Here is a 23591-nt window from a genome sequence, read left to right on the forward strand (position 1 = left end):
AACACTTGACATATGGACTAAGCGATAAGCGATAAGCAACGGAGGACGTGGGCACTGTCGATTTACCAAAAGGTTAATCGGTATAGCACCACGTCCACCTATATCTAGAGCCTAAAGAGGAATCATACGACGCCACGCACCGGGCGCCCAAACCCAGAGCCAAATTCAAACCGGGGACAGTCCAACAGACCAAATGCCCACGAAAGACAGTCCCAACAACCGCCCAGGCCCCACATTTATTAAATAAAATAACAAAAGCATACAGGGCCAAACAAGGGCGAGTTTTGACAATAAGCAAAAATTTTACAAAGGTGTAATACACACAAATATAGAATATACATAGGCTGATGTTGCACAGTCTGATGTTGCGGAGCCCAATAATATATAATGAGTAAAATATAGACAGTAGAATTAGACTTAATGACAATATAACATAAAAACAGAGAGAGCACCTAATCCACTGGGCGAGCTGTTATGTCGATGGCGAAAAGAAAAGATCTGATATGGACATCACATGACTTCCTTGTACGGCCTATTAAATTATACTCATTTTCTGCGTTCATTTAAACTTATTTCCTCGAATTTCATTATACATATATTCCTGATTCAAGTAATTCAGTTCTCATTTCGAGGCAAGGCAAAAATACATAAAACTCAAAACATCTTCATTAAAAATTATAAAATACAGAAAAGCAAAAAACACCAAACGCAGTTAAAACAGTTTTTTTCAATTAAAATTAGGGTTTTTACGCAAAAATAAGCAATTCGGCCAGCGACAAGAAGGCAGATTTTTCGGTGCACAGAACTGTTTACTTTTGATCCCACTCTGCGAAATGACATAGAAGGTGCAAAAACTGACTTAATTACTACCGTTAAATCGTTAGGCTTTGTGTCGCTAGCAACTTTTAAATTGTTGATAAGTCTAAAACTATTGCATGTAGATTAATGAAAGGCATAAAAACCTTAACCGTAGCGTAAGAACATCATAACACAATCATTTTTAAAACAAAAAATGCGCAGTTTACCAACCTATAAGAATAAAAAAACTGAGCTCACCAAGGAGGGTAACAGAGTGAGTATGTTTAAGACACAATAACACGCCGAATAATTTAGAGTGAGTATGTATTGATTTCAAAATGCGTAGATGAAGGCACTGGAACTTTAACAGCTTACGATACTCCGTAGATGACCGAGAAGACCGTAGTGTGGCAGAGTGGAAAGCATGATGACTCATTCTAGCACAACGTATCTTGAAAAGTCACAATCTTTATTTTTTTTACGTATATCAAATCATCCTTTTTTCAGACAAGATGTTTCCTAATTATATTTGAATACAATAAGTTGCAATTTGGAGTACGACGTCGTTTTAAGCAAGTAAGCGGCAGCAGCATACATAAAAGCATAGTATCATAGTACTTCAGAGGAAGAAGGTTGGGAGTGGGAAGTTTCAGTTCAGAGTTTTGGTTTACAATTAATTTGATTGGATAAGAGGCATCTGCATTAAAACGTTACGTAAATAGAAAAATCTGGAACCTGTGAGAAGAGATGAATTCAGGGGCAGGTCACCAAATTTAGAATGTTAATTTTGAAGTCGCCAATTATTTTTATTTTTTAAAACAGCTATCATATTTTGTTAATAATAATTTATTATAAGAAAACTTTCCATGTACCATCTCCAAGGAACACAAATTCAATTTAAAACCATGAAGAAAAAAATTTAGTCAGAATTTAAACTAGTACTTTAATTTCAATCTCCTTATTTAAAAAAAAAATGTGCTAAGAAAAATCTTTAATTACAAAAACATTAAAACCAAAAGTAAATTTAAAGTATAGATGCTTTTTCAATATTTTAAATTTACTTTTGGTGCTTTTGTAATTAAATATTTTTCTTAGCAGATTTTTTTAAAATTATGTTTAAAGTACTAGTTTAAATTCAGACTAAACTTTTTTCCTTCATGGTTTTAAATTGAATTTGTGTTCCTTGGAGATGACACATGGAAAGTTTTCTTATTATAAATCATTATTGCATATATATATATATATATATATGCAATAATGATATATATATATATATATATATATACAAAATTTTAATACAAATATATGTACAAAATTTCAACGTTCTGAAGCTACTCTTTTTGAGTTATGCGAGATACATACGTAGGTACGTACGTACAGACGTCACGAAAAATTTTTTCTGAACCCATTTAAATTAATTTTTTAATCCGTTTCGGGAAAACGAGTCCTTTATTCTGTCCTTACGAACAGATGTCACTCAAAAACACTCTTTAAATGGATTCGAGAGCGGTCAAAGAGATAATTTCGTTGAAATATGATACCCGAAATTTTTCGCGATTACACTACTTCCTTTACTTCGTACAAGGAAGTAAAAAGAAAGTACACGTCACTGCTTTAAATCTAAAAAGTATTACTTTAACCAGGTTTGGGGTCGAATTATTGCCAGTTTTATTATATTCGGCTAAAGAATTTGGTTTTAAGTAATTTTTATTTTTTATAAAAATTTTATTTGGGGATTTCTTCAACTCTAATTGTAAATATTAAATGACCCTCAAATCAGGCGTCTAAATTAAAATTTCAAGACATTAAGAAATTTTATATGAGAGCCATAACTTTGGAATCATGTATTTTGAATCATTGTTCTGCTAGAGAACGAAGTCTTCCTTTAAATGTAATTTTTCGATAGACCTTTTCAAATTTCTTCTTAAAGTTTCTGTATAAATATACTGATCCATAATACCGTCAATAAATTCCAATGTACCATCCAATGATAAATCTTTCTCTAATTGCTTATTGCCCTGAACTTAGTATTAGGTGTATCTAAGGCTAATAAACAGAGGAGATCTTACTAGTATTATCTGTTTTGAGGCTGTGCATCAATTACATGCACTTTTTTTCTGATTCATTGGCAACTACAGTATCATTGGGCAATTACAATATCAACCTGGACAGTATTGTTTTGATTGTGCCAACCCACTCTTTTAGGCTTATGATACAGCTTTTCTCTAAATCAGGCAGCAGTTTATGATGTCATTGAGTATATCTATCTTCAAATTTTTACCGAATACTATCCGCACTTGATAGTAGAACAAAACTTGCTTTATCAAATTCTGACTTATGCTCTCGCCAAAATGGTACTTGTGTTAAATAATTTGAATTTTGATTCGTCTCTGAAAATCGTACTATTTCAGAAATCTCAATCTTTAACAACGAACAGAATTTGCTTCAGCAAAATCACATCTGTTTTCCATAGTATTCTTATTAATTCATGACTGCTTTTGGCAACTTATTCTCACCATAATGTTTAAGCACTATGTTTCTCTTCATAGTGTTTTTAATGCTCGAATACTTACCAGAGAATGCAGCAGTTTTAGAAAAAATTTCTTTGCTGTTTCAGCAGAATTTCCTTTGTCACATCTAGCAGCTTGTTTGTCTTTGCGAGGAAACAGAATTTTTCGTCTCCCAACTGTGGTTTTATTATTCAAGCTGCCTTCATGATTACATTAATAAATGTGGAATTCTAGTAAATTTGGATAATTTCTCTTCATTACAAATTTCTCTTTCACCTAAACTAAACACTCACTTCGCCATTTAGAAACTCATAAAACCAGTTTCCTAAATTTAAATTTGAAATTGTCTTGTTTTCTACGCTTTGGCCTAGTTGCACAGCAGTCTCTCTGTCCCTTCTTTCTTACTGCAATTTTATCAAAATTGTAAGCTTTTGGAATAGACACAATTAATGTGCCAACTTTAATGTGGCAGCAGCATGTTTACTGAAATAAAAGTTGGATTAAATATACATTGACTGCCAAACTTCTTATTCCTTATGGATCGGCGTTTCAGCAATCTACGGCATCAAAATTCTCGCTGTCCATCAGGGATTAAACCGCCTGCGTTCCACTACAAAATCTATTACATATATATGTGCGTGTGTGTGTGAAATGCATTTAGTTTTTAAACCATTTGCGTATGTTCTTAAATGAACGAATGCTTTTTTGACCCACTGTAACTATCTCATCGTCTTCCACAACGTATATATTGAGGCTTCTACTGCGATATTAAGTTAAAATAAATAAAAATATATAAAGGTTAAAAACAATTTGATTAATTAATTAAAATAAAATGTAATAATAAATAAAAAATTAAATAATTCAAAATCTAAATTGAAAAGAAATTTTTGAAAAGCATAAAAACATCTTTTTTTACCTTGAAATTTCGGAATAAACTAGTACCGAAGATTTAGACACTGCTGGACATGAAAACAATCTAAAGAAATACGGTATAAACTAACGAGACCTAGAAGACTGTGAGAGGAATTATATCCTAAGGCCTTAAGCATGACAAGTCCAATGAAGGGTTTAAAGAACCCTTTTTAAAATTAATATAAATTTACAGACAGCCCCACTTGGGCGTACACAAAAGCCAACACTTCTGGCTCAACTCAAACAGGTAACGATGAACTTAAAATTAAACGTAATAAATTTAGCCTACGCCTCACAGGATAATTAATTTAACGCGCATGAAGGCTCTGACCCGTAAACATCGGCGTAAACAAGACGAATGGCTAGAAGCACTCAACGCTACGGAAATCTAATTGCTCGTACGTTAGCTAGTTTTATCGAGCCATTCAAGGGATGAAAGGCTGTGTCAACCTTGCCCAGCCCGGGGATCGAAGCCCGGACCTGTGGTGCAGCTGCGCGACACGCTAGCCACTTAGCCACAGGGGGGGGAATGACATTTAATAATCAGCATAAATTTGAATCACAAAAATTCAGTATATGTTTCATTAGGATTTTAAATTTTATTTAATGAAAAATTATTTTAAAAGAAAATTAGGACAGTAATTTTAAAATTCAGATAGCTTATTTAAATTAAGAGGATTATATATAAACTCAAATGTTTATGGAAAGAAATACAAGGAAATTAAATGTATTTAGTATCCAAAGGTACCAAACATCTAATTAGTGACTAATGCCACGACCTTACCCTGAAATCACAATAACATGTTGTAGAGACATTAGGAATTTTTTGGAAGCCAGAGAGATGAAGAATTAGCAACCGCCTTCGCCGGGAATCGAAACACGGACCTCTGGAATACCGGCTCAGCGTGCAGAACCACTACACCACGAAGGACGCTAGAAAAGTGGGAGAAATACCTTATAATGTAAATGAGATTAGCTAATTGTTTCTCTTAACATCTTTTGATGCTCCTATAAGCCGTTCCTTATACTGTGTCTAAAACATCCATTTAAACCTAATCGAATAAATCCTTTTCGAGTTATTTTGGAGATATATTTTTGGAACAAGAGAATATGTCTTTAATGGCAGACTTACACATACCGATCTGTAAAAGCCGATTTACTTTCGCCCGGTTTGAAAAGTATATCTTTGGTAGAATTATTGGCCAAATCTCATTGCTAACAGCAAAATTGATCTGATCTTTTGTAACTAAACTAATGAGAAAAAATCAAGTAGTTTGGAAACTTTAAAATAAATTTCTAAAATATTGGGTCATTACATAAATAATTCGGTCTTTCGATCGAGGAGACGGGATACACTACTTGCATCATCTTGCTATAAAAGCAGTAGTAATTTTACATTGTTCGTATTCTTAATGCAAGTATTGAAGAGTGCAGTTCGATTTTACAGTTATCTTTTTCAAATCTAAATGGAAGTGAGTCAAGAGCATATTTAACATGTTTTCTTTTATGAGTTCAATTAAATAATTATTAATATCAATATTAATGCTGTATATGTAAACTGGACAATAAGCCCGTGTTAATAGTGGTTCCAGAAGTTCCAAGCCAAGAACTACAGCTTAAAAAACAAACCCTTTAGAAACACAATCCCATCGTAACTATTGAGATCTAGCAGATGGTGAAGAACACCATCTAGCAGATGGTGAAATCTAGCAGATGCCTTTTAGATTAAAAAAGAACTTTCTTTATCTTAATTTTGAATAATAAAATTCTTATAAAAAATCCGCATTATTTGTTGGATAAGATAAATTTGAAATATATTTGAAGCCAATAAAGTGTTAGGTTTGTTGAGATTACGGCAAAACACATTAGGGCTATCTGCCTAGGGGAAAGGATGCCTTCATGGAGCACTTTCTAAGGAAAACTACGAAAATGCCCCTTTCACCTGGAATCGAACCCAAGTCGAAATTACCAGTGTTCTGCGACTTTACCGCTCGACCGCTGGTGGGCCCAATAGAAATGATAAGGACACTAACAGAATGAATATGGTAACAACTACAAAAAAAATTATTTTTTCGTATCGTAATTTACTTAATCTGTACTACAATACACAAACATTATAGAAATATCACCTAAAGGATGAGGCAAATTATTCCAGATAATTATATTTCTATCAATTAACTTCGCTTCAGTTTAAAATTTGTGAAAACGTTTACACTTTTCAAAACCAAAAACATTTCATGTTAATTACACTAGTAACATCCTCTTTGAATTCTTTACCAATAAGAATTTAAACGAATAAATTCACAGAACCTGATTGCAATTTTATCAGAAACAATATTATATTTTTACATATTATATATTTTCCATGCTTAATTAGTCATAAATAATATTAATAAATAATGATTGTTGTGTCTGCCTTTTAAGATATTTTAAATTCGTATGAATATTTTTATTTAAAAAAAGGGGTAAGATAATACCGAAATTTAAATTAAGTAGATTTTTTATTATCGATCAAATCAATAAATACACTTTATGAAAAGATGGAACTCCAATTTAAGTAACTAGGTCAAGAAGAATTCTAATTAATTACATTCGTTTCATCCATTGCAAAAAAGAATCTTTTTGCTCTTTACTGCTTATGCTTTCTGTTCTTTATGTTCTTCTTTCTCTCTCAGGAGAAAAAAAAAAGCATTGCACAATTTTTAAACACTGCATAATAAGGGCTTTTCTTCATCGATTTCGCTCACACGTGAATTATATTAAATGCAGTGTTCTAAATCTACTTTTGACCGAATCTGCCCTCAACTAGTTTTCAAAAACTTCTCTCTGAACGTAATCCTAAATTTTACTTTCTCTTTCCTTCTTCGGAAAGAAAGAAAGCTCTTGAATGGTATAGGAAAATACTGAGTGGGAAATTTTTGCATCTTACTTTTTCTTCCATTTTTAATTAAATTTCAGCTAAAATTATGAATTTCTAAATCAGTGTAAAAATATGCTTCTTAATGAAAAGGATCCCAGGCTTCCTTTTCCTTAATTTGTACAAACATTTTTAAATAAATTTCATTTTCCATTTTATTAGTTCCCCGAATGTCACCTTATCCTTAGAAAGAACATATATTCCCATTAATATTATGTAATACATATTATACACTTTCATATCTTTATTTTTTGCAATCAATCAGATAATATGCCTATTTCAGATAATATGTACACTTCTGATAACACTTTTGTTCTAATTTCTATTTCTGATCTGAACCACAGAAATTTATCAAGCAGGAAAACCAGTGTCCTTTCTGTTTGATAATCTTGAAGGATGATGTCGCTATATTCGGAAGTTTTATCCAATTTTTAGATCCTTGATCAGCATCCAGCTCCGCGTAGATTCTTGAATTATTTCTTTTCTATAAAGCAAATAACTGTTGTTTGACTTCTAAATTAACAAATAATTTTATTTTAATTATTTGATTTATATTAAAGAAATACCTCAAAATTGGATAAGGTCATCAGCAGTATTTTAAATTAAAACATTCTAACGCAAGCATCAAATTTATGTTTTATCCTCCTCTCCAACATTCTTTAAATAAGATTAATATTTTCAGCCTTGCTTTTGCTGTTTATGAAGATAAACAAGAAAGAGACTTCAAACAGCACAGAATTAGTGATGAGAGCTCCGTTTTTCAGATTGAATTAAACATTGCTATGAAATCGATTTAAAATTCTTGCTGTGGTTTAAGAACAATGCACGTTTTAGTATGAAGTGATGCTCTTTCTTCGTCACGGTTACGACAAAAAATTAGTGCTTTTCAGAGAAATTTGCTGTTGAAATTCAGGTTATTATTAAGACCTTGCAAGATCTTGATATCGACATTCATTTTGCTTATGTCCATGGATTTAAAAATTTTTGGAAATGGAAGGGCTGATGCTGTTGCAAAGCTAGCCACAAAACTTCACATTGATTTTCATCTTCGTGTTCCCGTTTCTCAATGGATGCGCTTTTATAAAAATTATACTATCTGTATCTGCTGTATCTGGAACAAAGAATATCTGGCCTCACTGAAAGTACAATAGAGTCAAGAGGTTTTCTCCTATGATTTTTCATAGTATAAAAGTTGATCGATTTTCAACAAATTTTAAATTAACTCAATTTTTAACTGGACATGCCAATTTTAAGAGCTATTTAAAAGAGATATAGACTTGTTTCAAGTGCTTTGTGCAGCTGCTGCAGCGGCCTTAAAGATGTTAATCATATTCTTCTTGAGTGCCGTCATCATGTCCAGCAGAGGAAGCTACCTCAGGCCGCTTTGAACCTCCTGACTGTATTTTGGCCACCAACTGTTTTCTAAACGTAACATAGAGACAATTTGTGCTTTTCGGAATTTCCTTTTTAGTTTAGATTGTTGAGTTTTTATTTTATTTTATTCGTTATATATTTTTACTATTTCTCACTTTGCAGGGCTACTCTGTATTTTTTAATTTATTTTGAGTACTATAACTTACTTATGTAAGCTTCGTGGCATACTTTGTAGAACACGAGGAGTTGGAGTTATGGTTAACGATAAAAAATTGTTCCACTACAAATAGAAGAAATAGTTGGGTAATGTAAACTAATTCTTTAGCTTTTGATTCATAAAGCGATAAAGGATACAAAGATTGTCTTAAAATGGCTATCTACGCAGAGCTGTTCTCAGAGAAATTACTACCTATTAAGCATACAAGAAAAAAGGGAAGAAACGGTCATCACATCTTCACAGAAATATCACAGTAAAGCCACTCGGCTAAAGAAGAAATTAAGCTTAAAATTTTGAATAATTAATGTTGACTAAATTAATTTGCAATAACTCTCTCTGCATACATCTATTGGCCTCGCCAAACTCTTTATACAACAATATGTACAAAATATGCAACGTTTGTTAAACGGATATTATAGAAATTCAAATATAGAGATTTCAGTAACACAAAATTTTATAGTACAGGATACGATAAACATCAACTTTATGAAAGATATCTTTCATTTTCGTTTTCATAAATATATTTCAAATAATTTAATTATACACTTACGCTTTTCTACTTCATAAAGAACGTTCTTTGAGGCTTTTCAAGGAAAGTTTCTTTCCCAATAGGCGTTCCTTTTGGGAAATAGGCGGAGAATGGAAGATTAATCGTATCTTCTTCATACTCCGTCATTGTACAGTCCTCCTGTTTGATTCTGCATAATTGCAGCGGAGATTTCAGGGTATCCTTTGTAATTTCATAATGTATCCCAAAAAGGGACTGAGGGGTGACAGAACTGAGGTGATGTCTCCAAGCCATCGTTTTCGCTTTTAGTAGTTACATTTCGTAAGTGGGCAAACTCCTTTTGTATGAAAAACACTATTTTCACACCTGAAGCCCCATCTTACTGGGGCTACCTTCTATTCTGCACAGGTCGTCCGATATGAAATTGATCTGCTTTTGGACTCGCGGACACCAAATTTTTGTACCGAAGACTCTGAAAAAACTACAAAACGTTGGCAGAAAATCATAGATTTGGGTGGTGATTACTACCAGCATTAAAGATACTGCTTTCATCTCTTTGTTTTTCTTACTTTATTAAGAAGAATTTCTGGCGGAAAATTTTCGTTACAGCCAGATGTTAATAGCGTTTGCAGTGTTAAAGTTCAACCAAGTCATTTTACAAGTAAGTACAATGAATATAATTAGTTCATAACTTCACTTTGTATAAACATTAAATGTAGCAAGATTGTTTAATAAAGTAGAACTCAGATGCAATGGTAATTTTTGCTCTGAATATTTGAATTAAACTGCATAAACCGATACATAAACGAATAGAAATATGCTTTTTATCTCATGGAATGAGTAGAAAATCTCTTATATAAAGATCACACACAACCGTCATCAAACAGCAATGAAACAAATGGTGGTGGAAGTGAATAAAAAATAAACTGAGGATATGGTAGGGAATCTTGACGCCGATTTGGCAAATCAAAGAGAAAGAGATGGAAAGAGCTGTTTCTTCATATATTATTAATATCTGACGTTACGTTATCTCAGAACATAACATAAAATATGCTACTTTGGGCAAAATATAGAAAGTAATAGAAAATATAGCTAATTCAGTATTAACCAGAAGGAGATTAACTGAGCATTGGGTAAAAAAAATTTAAGTTGGTTCATGAAGCAAAGAGGATAGAAAGATCATCACAGACCATACGAAAGCAAAATATCTATGGAAAATAAAAAAACGACGTTAAAATTAGTATGATAGCAGAAGGAATATCAGATAGTATCACACTATTTTTATATAATTTTTATCCACAGCAATACGTAATTTAATTAGGCATAATATGGGATATGTAATCATATTAAAACACTTGTTAAAAACAAATTCTAATGTAAAAATAAATTACGTTTACAGGTATAATGTTCTGCTTACCATAGGCTCGCGTCGAAATACAAGAGTATTATAAACAAAAAAGGTGTTCTTTCTGTTTCGAATGCTAATTTACTTTACATAATCAAATGAGCTTCTTCTTTAAACTAAACGGCTTAAAATACGTTTACATATACTGCTAATGGTGTTTTACTGTTAATTATAATAGCGGTCATTGCTCTTATTATGTTTTTAAATCTATCAGATTACTGGTGATTCGGAATTACTCACGGAAGTTTTTCCCGGTAATTATCCCGTCTTATCGGGAATATGTTGGACAAATATGAAAAAGAATTTCCTTTTTATGCCAATATTATTGATTTTGAAAAATTGTTTAGCAGCATTTTGAACTTAAAAGACATGAAAGAAATTTATGATATCTAAATGCATTTGCAATATTTTTAAAGGAAATGCAAACCTAACTTTGCCTCCTCGTATTCCATAAAGCATACCGCAAGGTATAATAAAGTAATCCTATTAAAATAATGTAATAAATAGAAAGTGAATGTAAGATATCATTGCAAAAGTAAATCAAAAGAAAGAAAGGAAGCGAGTTAAAAATAAGTATGTCACAGATATTCAGTGATTCTTCTTTTTATGCAAAAGCAATCCTTTTTATATTAATGAGAAAAATGAAAAAAAAAAGTATTTTTACATTGATTGTATTTGAATCTCAAGTTTTTTGTGCAAGGCAATGTTTTTATTTAGTGCAGAAAAAGATCTGTTGTTACGGTGACGTTACGCTCATATGATTTATTGTAAAGCTTAGAAGAATAGTTCCTCATTTAACACAACTTTTGCTAGCACTATTCACAAAGTTTTTGAGATTATTCACATTGAATTTTTTTATCACACCTGAGGTAAAGAAATATACTCTGTAACAAAACAAAAAAAAAAACCTGTTCGGCTAAAAACGATTGAACATGCTGAAACTGACAGGAGCTGTATAGTGATACAAAGAAGAATTGAATAAAACTGTGTAAAAATTAGCCTTTTTAATAAGAAAACGCAATTCTAGAGCCGCTTTATAGAGTAGCGTCTGACAGCAACTCATAAAGGTGTTTGATCTCGCATATGTTCATATAAACGTAGAATACTGATCTGAGAATTTTCTCTCAGGTATTCTATAACTTCTCAATAAGTTCACGCACATTTGCGATGTGGTTTAGTCGTCAGCTTGGTATGTCCCATACTTTATCAAGCGGCGAAAGATATTAAGATCTGGCATAGCAAAGCGAAGTTGTATGTCCAATCAGACATTCTTTGGAAACATTCGCCAAAGGCAAGCAAGCATATTTCTGGCCCTTTAGGAGTTCAAGAGTTTGGGTAATGCGATAGATCACAAAATATCGATATATCGTTAGGCTGTTAAAGTGCTACAAAATATCACTAGACTAACCGTGTGCGGTAGGCAATTGCTTCAGAAATGGTAATGAGAAGCATAATGAGCATGAAGCATTTCACAATGAGGCGAATTAGCAGCTCTGGTGGGACTACTCCATTTACGAAATCTCCCTTCATCCAAGCCAAGCGAGTACCGCGATCTATCACTTAATATGAATATGGCTTTAATCCCATACTCTTCAGCTTTTGCGACCGCGATACTACAGAAAAATTTGTGTCGATGTCTAGAAATTAGTAGACGTCGCAACGGACAACGGAAAATTAATTCAGCTTATGCTAGCTTTTTTGCAAGGATGCTTAGTGAAGTACTTGGCCTCCGGAAAATACTGATAAGTTGCTCTGAAAATGACAGATGGCGAGGCTGGGATGCATTTATGGCAGCTTTCGGAATATTTCGGAATGACTGGCAATAGTCTCGTTGCATTATTTGAGTGTCAGTCTTCGTGCTGGGTTTATCCCTCGATATGAACATCTCAACTTATTATATGAACTCGATCTTCGATATAAACGCGGTAATACTACTTCTGTAACAATCTCTCAAAAATTTTATCTGCGTCAAGTGAGTCTTACAGGCATTCTCTTCTGACAAAGTAGATAAGAATAAAGAAATAAAATATAAGCAACACTAACTCACGCAACGTCTGATTTATGCATTTTGCTTAAGCCTCCGTGTGCTTAAGATCCCCCCCCGTGTTTTATCTGCTGTGCATTGCATAGCTGGCTTCGAAGAATTTGTATGTTAAGCTTCGAATCTGTTGGAAAAATTTTCTACATGTGCTGATATTTAAAACGCAGAATATCTTGTATGACATGTAATTGGCTAATCCCAGCCTTTCTCTTCGAAACCTGCCGCCTGAAAGATGATAGTGAAAGGAGTTAGTGTTATTTACAATATTTTGTGAGTTCATATCTAAGATTTTTTTTATGTTGCAGAAATAAACTCGTATAGTTTAAATTCAGGATTCTGTTAACTAAAATTTGTTCACTAATTGAAAAATATTGAAATTTTCCTACATACATCAAATTATGGATGAGGCACCGTTTAAAGAGAACAACAATATATGAATGCTTATATAGATTTAAATGAAATTTCCCTAAGCTATAACTGAGGTAAGTAAATTATGTATCATGAGAGAGAGTTTAATTGTAAATTGTAAAAACTTTCTTCAACACTTTCTAAGCAGCCGGGTTGAGTGTTTTGAGCGTTCTATTCAGGACAAACAACGATCTATACTTTTTACAGTTTCTTTTATGTAAATACGAAACGTTTTATCTTATACAGCCCTCAACCATTCAGGCACCAGTTCCGTACGAGATATCCCTCGCGTGCTTTGTCATAATTAATTAAGAAAGTAACCAAACGTTTTAAAGAGAGGAAATTTCTGTTCGTCCTGTAAAGAGATTCACATTAAATTTTCCCTTTATTAAAATGGTTTTTTCACTTTCTATAAATTTTCCTATTATTAAAACGTTTTTTACTTCCTTGTACGAAGTAAAAAGGATGTATTGTAATCGCGACAAGCTTCAGGCAGCATATTTCAACGAAAATATCCACTTTAAGCGCTTTCGAATGCAATTTAACGATGTTTTTGCGTGATATATGTACGTAAGGACAGAATAAAAGACTCTTTTCCTCCAAAAAAACTAAAAAACTGCTTTAAAATGAATTCTGAAGAGAATTTTTCGTGGCGTCTGTACGAACGTATGTACGTACGTACGTACGTATCTTGCAAAACTCAAAAACGAGTAGCCTCAGAACGTTGAAATTTTGTATATAAGACTACAATAACATGTAGATATGCACCTCGTATTTTGGTTTCAATCGGCCGCGCCAAACGTATATAAATATATTTATAAATATATCCACTCTGTTCCCCTGCTAAGTGATCTCAGTTTCTTTACTCTTATATGTTTGTAAATTGTACATTTTTTGCTTTAAAAATGATTGAATTATGTTGTTTTTATCTTCCGGTTAAGGGTTTTATGCCTTTAGTAAATCTGTATGCAATATTTTTAGAATTATCAACAATTTTAAAATTGTTTAAGTTCCGCTAAGGCAAATTTGATGGCGGCCATTGCTCTTGTTTACATTTGAAACAGCTGAGTAGCGGATTTTTTGCCAATCTAGAGAAACTTAGCTTCGCAACAACAAAGATAACGCCTTCATTTATTATTTAAATCATGCTTAATCCTTTCTGGAATTTTTTCGAGGAAATAAGCGTTTAAGATTTACTTCGTAATTTTTAATACAGATATTTTGAGTTTTTATGTATTTTTGCCTTGTCGAAGTGAAAACTGAATTACACTCATGTCCATAAATTAAGGATAATGCAAAATCAGGCAAAGGAAGAGTTAGAAGTAAAACAACAAATTTGACTTATTTGTAAAGCTTATTTATTAAACAGAAGGTAAAGAACAAAAAAAGATGCTATATGTTTGATATTATTAAAAAAATTAGCGATTTTTTCCTCGCTGGAGCAAATTACAAAAAACACCTATTTACAAAAAACCAATATTGTTATGTATTAATCGTTTTATTTTTTTAAAACTTAAGTTGTTTTGCTTTTTTTCAGTTTTGATTTGTAATTAAAGTTCTAATTTATTTTTTTGTTGTTGTTGTTGTTGTTTAAAGTTGGTTGTAAGTTTAAATTGTAACTTTTGTAAACTTTAAGTTTTGGTTAGGTTATCAGGTTCAATGTTCCTTCTTACCTTCTTCGGGAACATACAAGGACCTGACTCGGAACAGAGAGCTTACTAAAGCTATGTTCACTAATTGTGGTAAGTAGACAGGATACAGACGAAGGGTATACAAAACCCTTTATTTTTCTCTATATACAATAACTTCCGTACTTCGGAATACACTGACCCGCCACTTGGGGTCTAACGTAAAAGTATAAAAAATAAAACTAAACTCTAATTTAACTTTATAATAATAAACATGGAAGATTGGCCTTATATTAACAGGAAGGCGTATGTAGTACAGATAACTGAGAACACTACAATACGTTTAAAAGTTATCAAGAGGATTAAAACCTCTGGCCTGGAAGGCAACAAGCAACTGCGTAACTTCTAAGGTAAGCGGCCTGCTTCGAACTCACTGCTTCCTCTCTCTCGCTTGGCAAAAGGCCACAACTTAAATACTTGGCGTTCGCCAGACAAACTTTGCATAAAAACCTTAACGCTTATAATTCTGGCCGGAAGTAGAAAATAAGAAGTGATAGTAAAGATTTAAAATAAAATAAACGTTAGTAAAACTTAAGATCCTTACATACTTCCCGCCAGAGTTAATTAGTTTGAAACTGAGGTCTAAAACGACCTTGTTGAAAACTTTTAGCTCTAGAATCTAACGCGAGGCCAATCTTTTACAAACATACTTCGCTAGAAACTAGAAATTTAAAAGAAAGAATTTTTTTTTTTTTTTTTTTTTTTTTTTTTTACAATAGCAGCTCCCAGGATATACAACAATTTTTTTTCATCTGTACCGCATCTAAACAGGAGCTTTTATTCAATTCTAGTTCCTTCCAGAGATCTGGAAGGAAAACTAGTTTAATGAAATGTTACACAATGAAATGGCAAGTAACATATACAATTATACTTCTCTTAACATTCTTATTTCATTCATGACTATTTTAATTATCTCTCCCCGTGTTCTCTGACATGTGTTGTAAAAGAACACCAAACACGAATGTGTTTCTGTCTACGTGTTCCACACTTCCTCCTACAATCAAAACACTAACGTGTTAAAATTCAACATAACAAGACCTCTTAACACACCCTATCTTCAACTCTAAACCCTGAGGTACTATTCTCAAAGTGGCTAACTCTGAAGTGTAGCGTCAGAGAGCCTTACTACATTCATTCAACCTTTAACACATATTCACCATAATTTGGTCTTTTTACAGTCACACGAATAAGTTTAAATTTTTTGGCATTACTTTCACTTTTACCACATCACAGTATTTCTTAACATTTAAAATAACAGTTCACATTGTATATAAGAACATATTAACATGCCGTTAATTTTACGCATTTGAAAACATACATTAGTAGTACATTGTTAACTTCTATTCTTTTCAAAGCAAGTGCCAATTCTTTCTACATTGAAATACTACATTTCAAAAAGTCTTTCAGACTAAAACTTCTCTCTTGCTAGAATGTTTTAAATAAAATTTATACAATAACTTTTTTTTCAATATTTAAGTCTTTACACAACGCTATTATACATCAACTTTAGTTTTACGCGCGAGTAATTTAAAAACATAATACGAAAATCGGTAACAACTCATTTCTCGCCTTTTGGCGATAAAGGTAGACCTCGCATGAGGTAAAACTTCTTGAAATCTGCCACTTGCAGTAAGAATGAAAGATTAACTTAAGTTTGCAAAGTAACATAAAATTTTACTTATCTTTGTGATATTCGAACATCCTTTTCTGGGCCCAGTCTTTAAAGGTATTGCAGATCGTTGTGTGATTTATCCTCCTTCTTGTACGGGCTCGCCCTTCAGTGCTTTCCTCTGGAAGCTTCCTTTTTTCACCAGTTCGGCCACCCTTGAATACCTTCTTTTTCTCCTCTGCTTGTGGTCTTGGCCGTTTGATGGCAGCTGGTCTTGGCCGTTTGATGGCAGCTGGTCTTGGCGGAACAGGGAAACTTCTGTCGTGTTCCTGCTTGGACCTCGTTGTTGGCCGTTCAAATTTTCCTTGTAACTTTTCCTCCGCCGCTGATGGCCCTTCCGCAGTTCGGCTACATTTACTGCGGAGAGTCCTGTCGGATGAGTCGATCTTCCGTTTTAGAGCCGGGTTATAGTTGCCGTCATTTCTCCTGGTTCTCTTCACATACGTCGTCCTTCTCCCTTCTTCATTCTGGGGGTGTTCGTGAACTCTCTTTTCTGGATGCTGGAACGGCTTCTTTTTCTTGCTACCTTCAATTTTTCCGCGAGCAATTTTCTTTTCACTTGCTCCTGCCTCTTATTGGCTTGCCCTTGTACTTGTCGTTTTTCCACCTCTGGAGCTTGTGCCTGCGGTGTCTGCCGTGCCGGATCCTGCAAAAGATCTGAAAATATTTGCATTTTATTACGATCGAAGTACGGCTTGATTTGATCAATGTTTGCGGAACAGGTTTCACCATTTCTGGCTTTTAACACTACTACAGCGTGAGTTATTTTTTCTATAACATATGGTCCTTCAAATCGTGGAAAAAATTTGGCAGTTTTATCTTCTGGTGCTGAAGAAAGTGAATGCTTAATTTTTAAAACTTCATCCCCTACTTTATAAGTTACTCCCCGTCGTTTCAAATCATAATAGAGCTTCTGTTTTCTTTGTGCTACTTCCGTATTCTTTTTTGCTTCTTTTATTAGTTTTTCTATATCACCCATTTTAAATTCTGGGGCTCTTTGTTGCACATAAAATAATTTGTCTAACGGTGTTATCATCTTTCTGCCTAGAAATAACTCAGCAGGAGTTTTGCCCGTTGTATCATGTTTTGCGGTCCTAAGGGCGAAAGCAAATTCATTGACATAGTTATCCCAGCTTTTATGAAAATTTTTAACATAACTACGGATAATTTTCACTATATTTCTATTGACCCGTTGCGCTATATTTGATTGCGGCCGATACGGGACCATTTTTAAATGACGTATGCCCAGTTTTTGGCACATGTCTTCAAATATATTACTTACAAATTGAGGACCATTATCCGATATAACTTTTAGGGGCGCCCCGTATTTTAAAATATATTTATTTAAAATAGAATCAGTAACTAATTTCGCGAAGGCTCGTTTTAAGGGAACAATTTCGGTCCATTTACTAAAATGATCAACCATAACAAGGAGATAGCGACTTTTATTTAACTGACTTTTTGGGAAAGGGCCCAATAAATCGATACCAATTATTTCATTTGGAAATTCGGATTTAATACTATTTAGAAACCCGGCCGGGCGGAAATTAATATAATTAACTGCTTGACATGTTGGGCAGGACTGGACATACGCCCTTGTTAACTTTTGCAGTTCAGGAAAGTAGACTGCCTCGCGTACGCGTTGGATAGTTTTTCGAATACCAGCATGAGAAGCTAAAGGGCTGTCATGGAGCTCCTGCAGGATATTTAATCTAAGACTAGCTGGGATAACAGGTCGAAATTCGTTGTTGGAATTCGTAGTTTTTGTATAGAATAATAGACCATCTATTAGTTCGTAATGGACCGCCCTATTTCTTATCGCCACAATATCTTGGTGGCTAAAATTTTCAGGATCCTTTAAATACTCATAAACGTTTCTAAATTCAGGATCCTTACCCAGTTCGGTTATTATAGTTTCTCGGGAATTTATTGTAAATGCTGTGAGCATTGCCACCTTTACAGTATTACCTTCTTCATCTATTTTATTTCTTGATAGGGCATCTGCTACGATATTTTCCTTTCCAGGGGTATGCTTAATTACCAGATTATATTCTTGCAGCTTGAGTGCCCATCTTATTAACCTGGGGGATAAATTTTTCCCTGAATACAATCTAGTTACCGCCGCATGATCAGAGTACACTGTTATCGGCGCCTTTCCAAAATAGACTCGGAACTTTTGCACTGCTAACAGAACTGCAAGTGCCTCTCTCTCGGTCGCGGAATAGTTTCTTTGTGTTTGATTTAAAGTTCGGCTAAAAAATGCCACGGGCTGCTGATTTTGCGAAAGTACCGCTCCTACCGCATAATCCGAAGCATCCGCTGAAATTTCTAAATTCTCATCCTTTTCAGGAAATTTCAACACAGGGGCTTGCGTTAATGCTTGTTTTAATTTTTCGAAAGCACTATTGGCTTCGGCCGTCCACGAGAATCTTGCCTTTTTCCTTTTTAATTTTAACAATGGCTCAGCAATAGCTGCAAAATTTTTTATAAAGGACCTATAATATGAACAAAGTCCTAGAAAAGAAGAGAGCTTCTTTGCCGTGTTTGGAGTCGGATACTTTTGTACAGCGATTATTTTTGATTCATCTGTCTCGATCCCTTTTTGAGATATTTTGTAACCTAAATATTTTAATTCAGGGGCTGCAAATTTGCACTTTTCGACATTAACTTTTAGACCGGCCTCATTTAATAAAGAAAACACCTGTCTTAAATCCTGTACATGTTGGTCGAGATTATCACTAGTAATAATGATATCGTCTAAATAGATAAATGTGGACTTTCCAAGAACAGGTCTTAACACAATGTCCATGCATCGCTGAAATGTTGCCGGGGCCCCTGAAAGGCCAAACGGCATACGCAAAAATGCATAAGTGCCAGACTTGGTTATAAAAGCAGTCTTAGGCACGTCCTCAGGCCTCATCCCTATTTGAACATAACCAGTCGTTAAGTCTAAAGTCGTCATAAATTTGGTTGATTTTATGTTCCTTAGAATTTCTTCTATAATCGGTAACGGATATACCGGATATTTAGTTATGGAGTTTAATTTACGGTAATCAATAGCGAATCTCCATCTTTTTGGATGCGTCAAAGGATAGTCATTATTTTTCTTACATAAAACCACCGGGCTAGCATAACCACTTGAGATGGGCGTTATGATCTTTTTACGTAGCATATCGGTAATATGCCATTCTATAATTTTTTCCTTATTCTTATCATACCGGTATGGTTTTTGACGAACTGGCATTGCATCTCCGGTGTCAATACTATGGTTAGTAACCTGAGTAAATCCTGGAATATCACTAAATAACGAAGCAAATTCACTTACCACTTGTCGGATTTTTCCTTGCTCGTCATTAGGGAGGTGGTCAAGTTTTAACATCGGCGGTTCAGCGTTTTCTGCAGGAACTGGTTTCATTGTCTGCTTAAGGGACGCTTCATTAAAATCCAGCGTAGCTTGTGCTTCTGAAAGAAAATCTATTCCTAAAATTAAATGTGCTTGCAGACTCTTTACTATAAAAAACATCACCTTTACTTGTTCGTCCTTGATACGGATATACAAAGGTACTTTACCTACGCACTTACATTTTTCTCCTTGCGCCGCTAACACTGTCGTATTATCCGCATTATATATGCGGTATTTGCGAAAATACTTCCTAAAAAACTCTTCTGCCACACAGGAACACTGCGCGCCGGTATCCAGGAGTGCGGTGGCTGGGATATTATTCACCAAGACTTCAATCTTTGGAAGAGTCAAATTTTTCACCATTACTGTATTTAACTTGTAGGAAGAGGGGTTTTCGTGGCCTTCGGATTTCCGCACCCTCTCGTCAGCAGAAATCCGTTTTAGTTTAAATTATTTTTCCTTTCCGTGCTTTCCTTCTTTTTCCACTGGCCTTGAGACTTTTTTCCTGGGTTGCTATTGAACTGTCGACGTTCGCCGGCTGTTTTTGAATGCTCGGGTTTCCTTGCCCACTGATTCGCTTTTTCTCCGTAGTCATGTGCTTGAGTTTGCTGTAGTCTTGGCGTACCAAATTGGTTTCGCTGTTGATACTGGCGTCTTCTTTCGACGTCCGCCGTTCTTCTACTTTCAAACTGGATTGCTAGCTCAAATAACTTTTCCAGTGTAGTCGGATTTCTTAATTCAATAAAGTCTTGCACTTGGGGCAGTAACCTCGGCAAAATCACTTGAATTATTTCAGGATCCGGACGGTTTCCATACAAGAGTTTGAAAACGTGAATTTTTCTTAAAATAAAGCTCGAGAGGTTTTCAGTTCTTTGTTGATATAGACTGAAAAGTTCCGTTTCTAATTTCGCACGATCCCTTACAACAGGGAAGGCTTTTAGTAGGGCAGTCTTGAAATTTTCGTAAGTATAGGTGGGACTTCCTGCTTGACCCAAGAGACTTCTGCCTATACATTTGAACCAGTTAAGCGCTTGGCCCCTCAAAGCGCTGGTAGCTAAGGTAACTTTTTGAAACTCGTGCACGGGGTAGAGCATGAAGTGGTCATCCAATTTTTCCAAAAAACTGGTTACCGGTGAGTTTCCCTTAAATGTTGCTTCTGGTTTCATCGAAGCGCGCATGGTCTGGACGATGTAACCAAATCCTTCCAGGGCGGCAGCTGGCATTTCTGGATTCTGAGCCGTTTCTGCAGGCAGCACAGGTTCTTCTTGAAACTCGGCCATGGTTATTCTTCTTCGTTGGGCGCCACTATCAGGTTCAATGTTCCTTCTTACCTTCTTCGGGAACATACAAGGACCTGACTCGGAACAGAGAGCTTACTAAAGCTATGTTCACTAATTGTGGTAAGTAGACAGGATACAGACGAAGGGTATACAAAACCCTTTATTTTTCTCTATATACAATAACTTCCGTACTTCGGAATACACTGACCCGCCACTTGGGGTCTAACGTAAAAGTATAAAAAATAAAACTAAACTCTAATTTAACTTTAGAATAATAAACGTGGAAGATTGGCCTTATATTAACAGGAAGGCGTATGTAGTACAGATAACTGAGAACACTACAATACGTTTAAAAGTTATCAAGAGGATTAAAACCTCTGGCCTGGAAGGCAACAAGCAACTGCGTAACTTCTAAGGTAAGCGGCCTGCTTCGAACTCACTGCTTCCTCTCTCTCGCTTGGCAAAAGGCCACAACTTAAATACTTGGCGTTCGCCAGACAAACTTTGCATAAAAACCTTAACGCTTATAATTCTGCCCGGAAGTAGAAAATAAGAAGTGATAGTAAAGATTTAAAATAAAATAAACGTTAGTAAAACTTAAGATCCTTACAAGGTTGCTTTAAAAGTTCTGAATTGAAGTTGTTTAATTTTAATTTGAGTTTAGGGACTTAAGATTTTTGTTTTTGTTCTAGTTGTTTTGACCCTTAAGGTTGTTTAACTTTTAACTTTAATTTTTATTTTAAAGCCTTGTTGTTGCACTTTTGTGTGTTAATTATTTTTCTTTTCTTAACTTTGAGTAATTTAATTTGTATCCCTCTTTCTTTTAACGTTAAACGAATACATACTTTCTGACTGGCGGTAGAAGAAAATAATTTGATTTTATTTGTATTTCTTTTGGATAAATTGTGTTTAGTCTCAATTTGAGGCTAAGGAAACAATTATTTCAGTGCTGACATTTTTATTATGAATTATAATGTTGTGTAATTAGTAGCTTCTTTTTTTTTAAATTTCCCAAAGTCATTTTGTATTAACTTAGTTCAGAGATTTTCACCCCTTGCCCTCTTTCCTTCAGTGGAAATTCTTATCAGCAATTGTACTGCACCCCAAAATTCCTTTCTGCTAAGCGTTCCACCATATGTGGAGGGCGAAGTGCTTGATAGTTTTACCATGTGGTTTTCACGAAAAGAGGACCCTGTTTTGTTGGACCAGGCTAGCAGGGTTATGTTCTACAGCATACTTATGGTGGGGGAAAATATGCGTTGAGACAGAAGATCTGCATTATCGACTGGGACCCTGGAGCGAGGCTAGTTTCTTCCCCCCTGTTTCCGCCTGCAGTTGTGATGACACATTGGTGTGGCCTTGGTGGTTGAACGATGGAATGGCGAGAAACGGCTCCTTTTGGTAGTCGGGAAACCCCTTCCCGTGAAGATCCAGAGTGTGGGTTGCCCTTTTTTGGCTTCCTGCTAGTCAACATCTACGCCAAGTTTTCAAAAAACGCGCCAGCTACTAAAACAAGTGTTTTTAGTAAACAAGTGTTTACTAAAACAAGTGTTTGTTAAGTGTTTTTCGGGAGACGGAGACGATAGAAGAGAGACGGAGAGGAGGAATGGATCGAAGTTGACATTTTTTCCTGAGGCTTGACGCAGCTGCAGCGACTAGATAAGACCTTCTATCTTCTGCCTGGCAGACCCCGAAAGTTCGGGAAATATACATCATACTCGATATGCTAAGCCGTGAAGGGAAGCTGAAGTGACTCGTGATCCTCTCAGTAAGGGACTACAGATGATAACTTCAACAAACCTTCTTGACGGAATTGGCTGTTTGAGCGGCAGAACGGAGCCAGACCGCGACGATGTTGATATCATATCTTGTTTACTTTCAGTCACGCTAACTTCTATCTTTTCCTTCCCATAGTTATGCCGAAATGCCTGTAAAGATACCTGAGTCGTATCACCTGCTAAGTCTCAAGATTTTTGTGTGAATTTCCTTTATGGTGTTGGGGCCCCCACTAACCTTGTTTGTTTAAAGGTATGTTTTATTTAGTGTTCTTCAGATATGTTCAATATCCAGCCACCACGTTTTAGTTGTAACACAATAGTTAATGTCATGACTCTCTTTTCTGTTTGTAATCATAATATTTTCCTACCTTAAATAAACGTAAAATGATTTTATTATCCTTTTTGTATTTATTGTAATTACCTTTTACACTGGTCCTTAAACATAGAATGGGTTTTTGTTACACACAACGCTACTTCCTGAAATTTAGAATTGTTTACATATTTTGTTTTTATGTTTCACTATGACTGCTCACAATACTTAGTATGCTAATGTTACAATATTGATTGATATGTTAAGTGACTTATACACACAGTTACCTACCTCATAACCCAGAATGAACCTTTGCTCTAGTTGTTTCACAGGTATGGTGTACATTTGTAATTATTAAGTATAAATTTATGTT

The sequence above is a fragment of the Stegodyphus dumicola genome, chromosome 3 (assembly GCF_044657685.1).
Source record: "Stegodyphus dumicola isolate Sdum_Otavi_A_Nest chromosome 3, ASM4465768v1".
NCBI lineage: Eukaryota > Metazoa > Arthropoda > Arachnida > Araneae > Eresidae > Stegodyphus > Stegodyphus dumicola.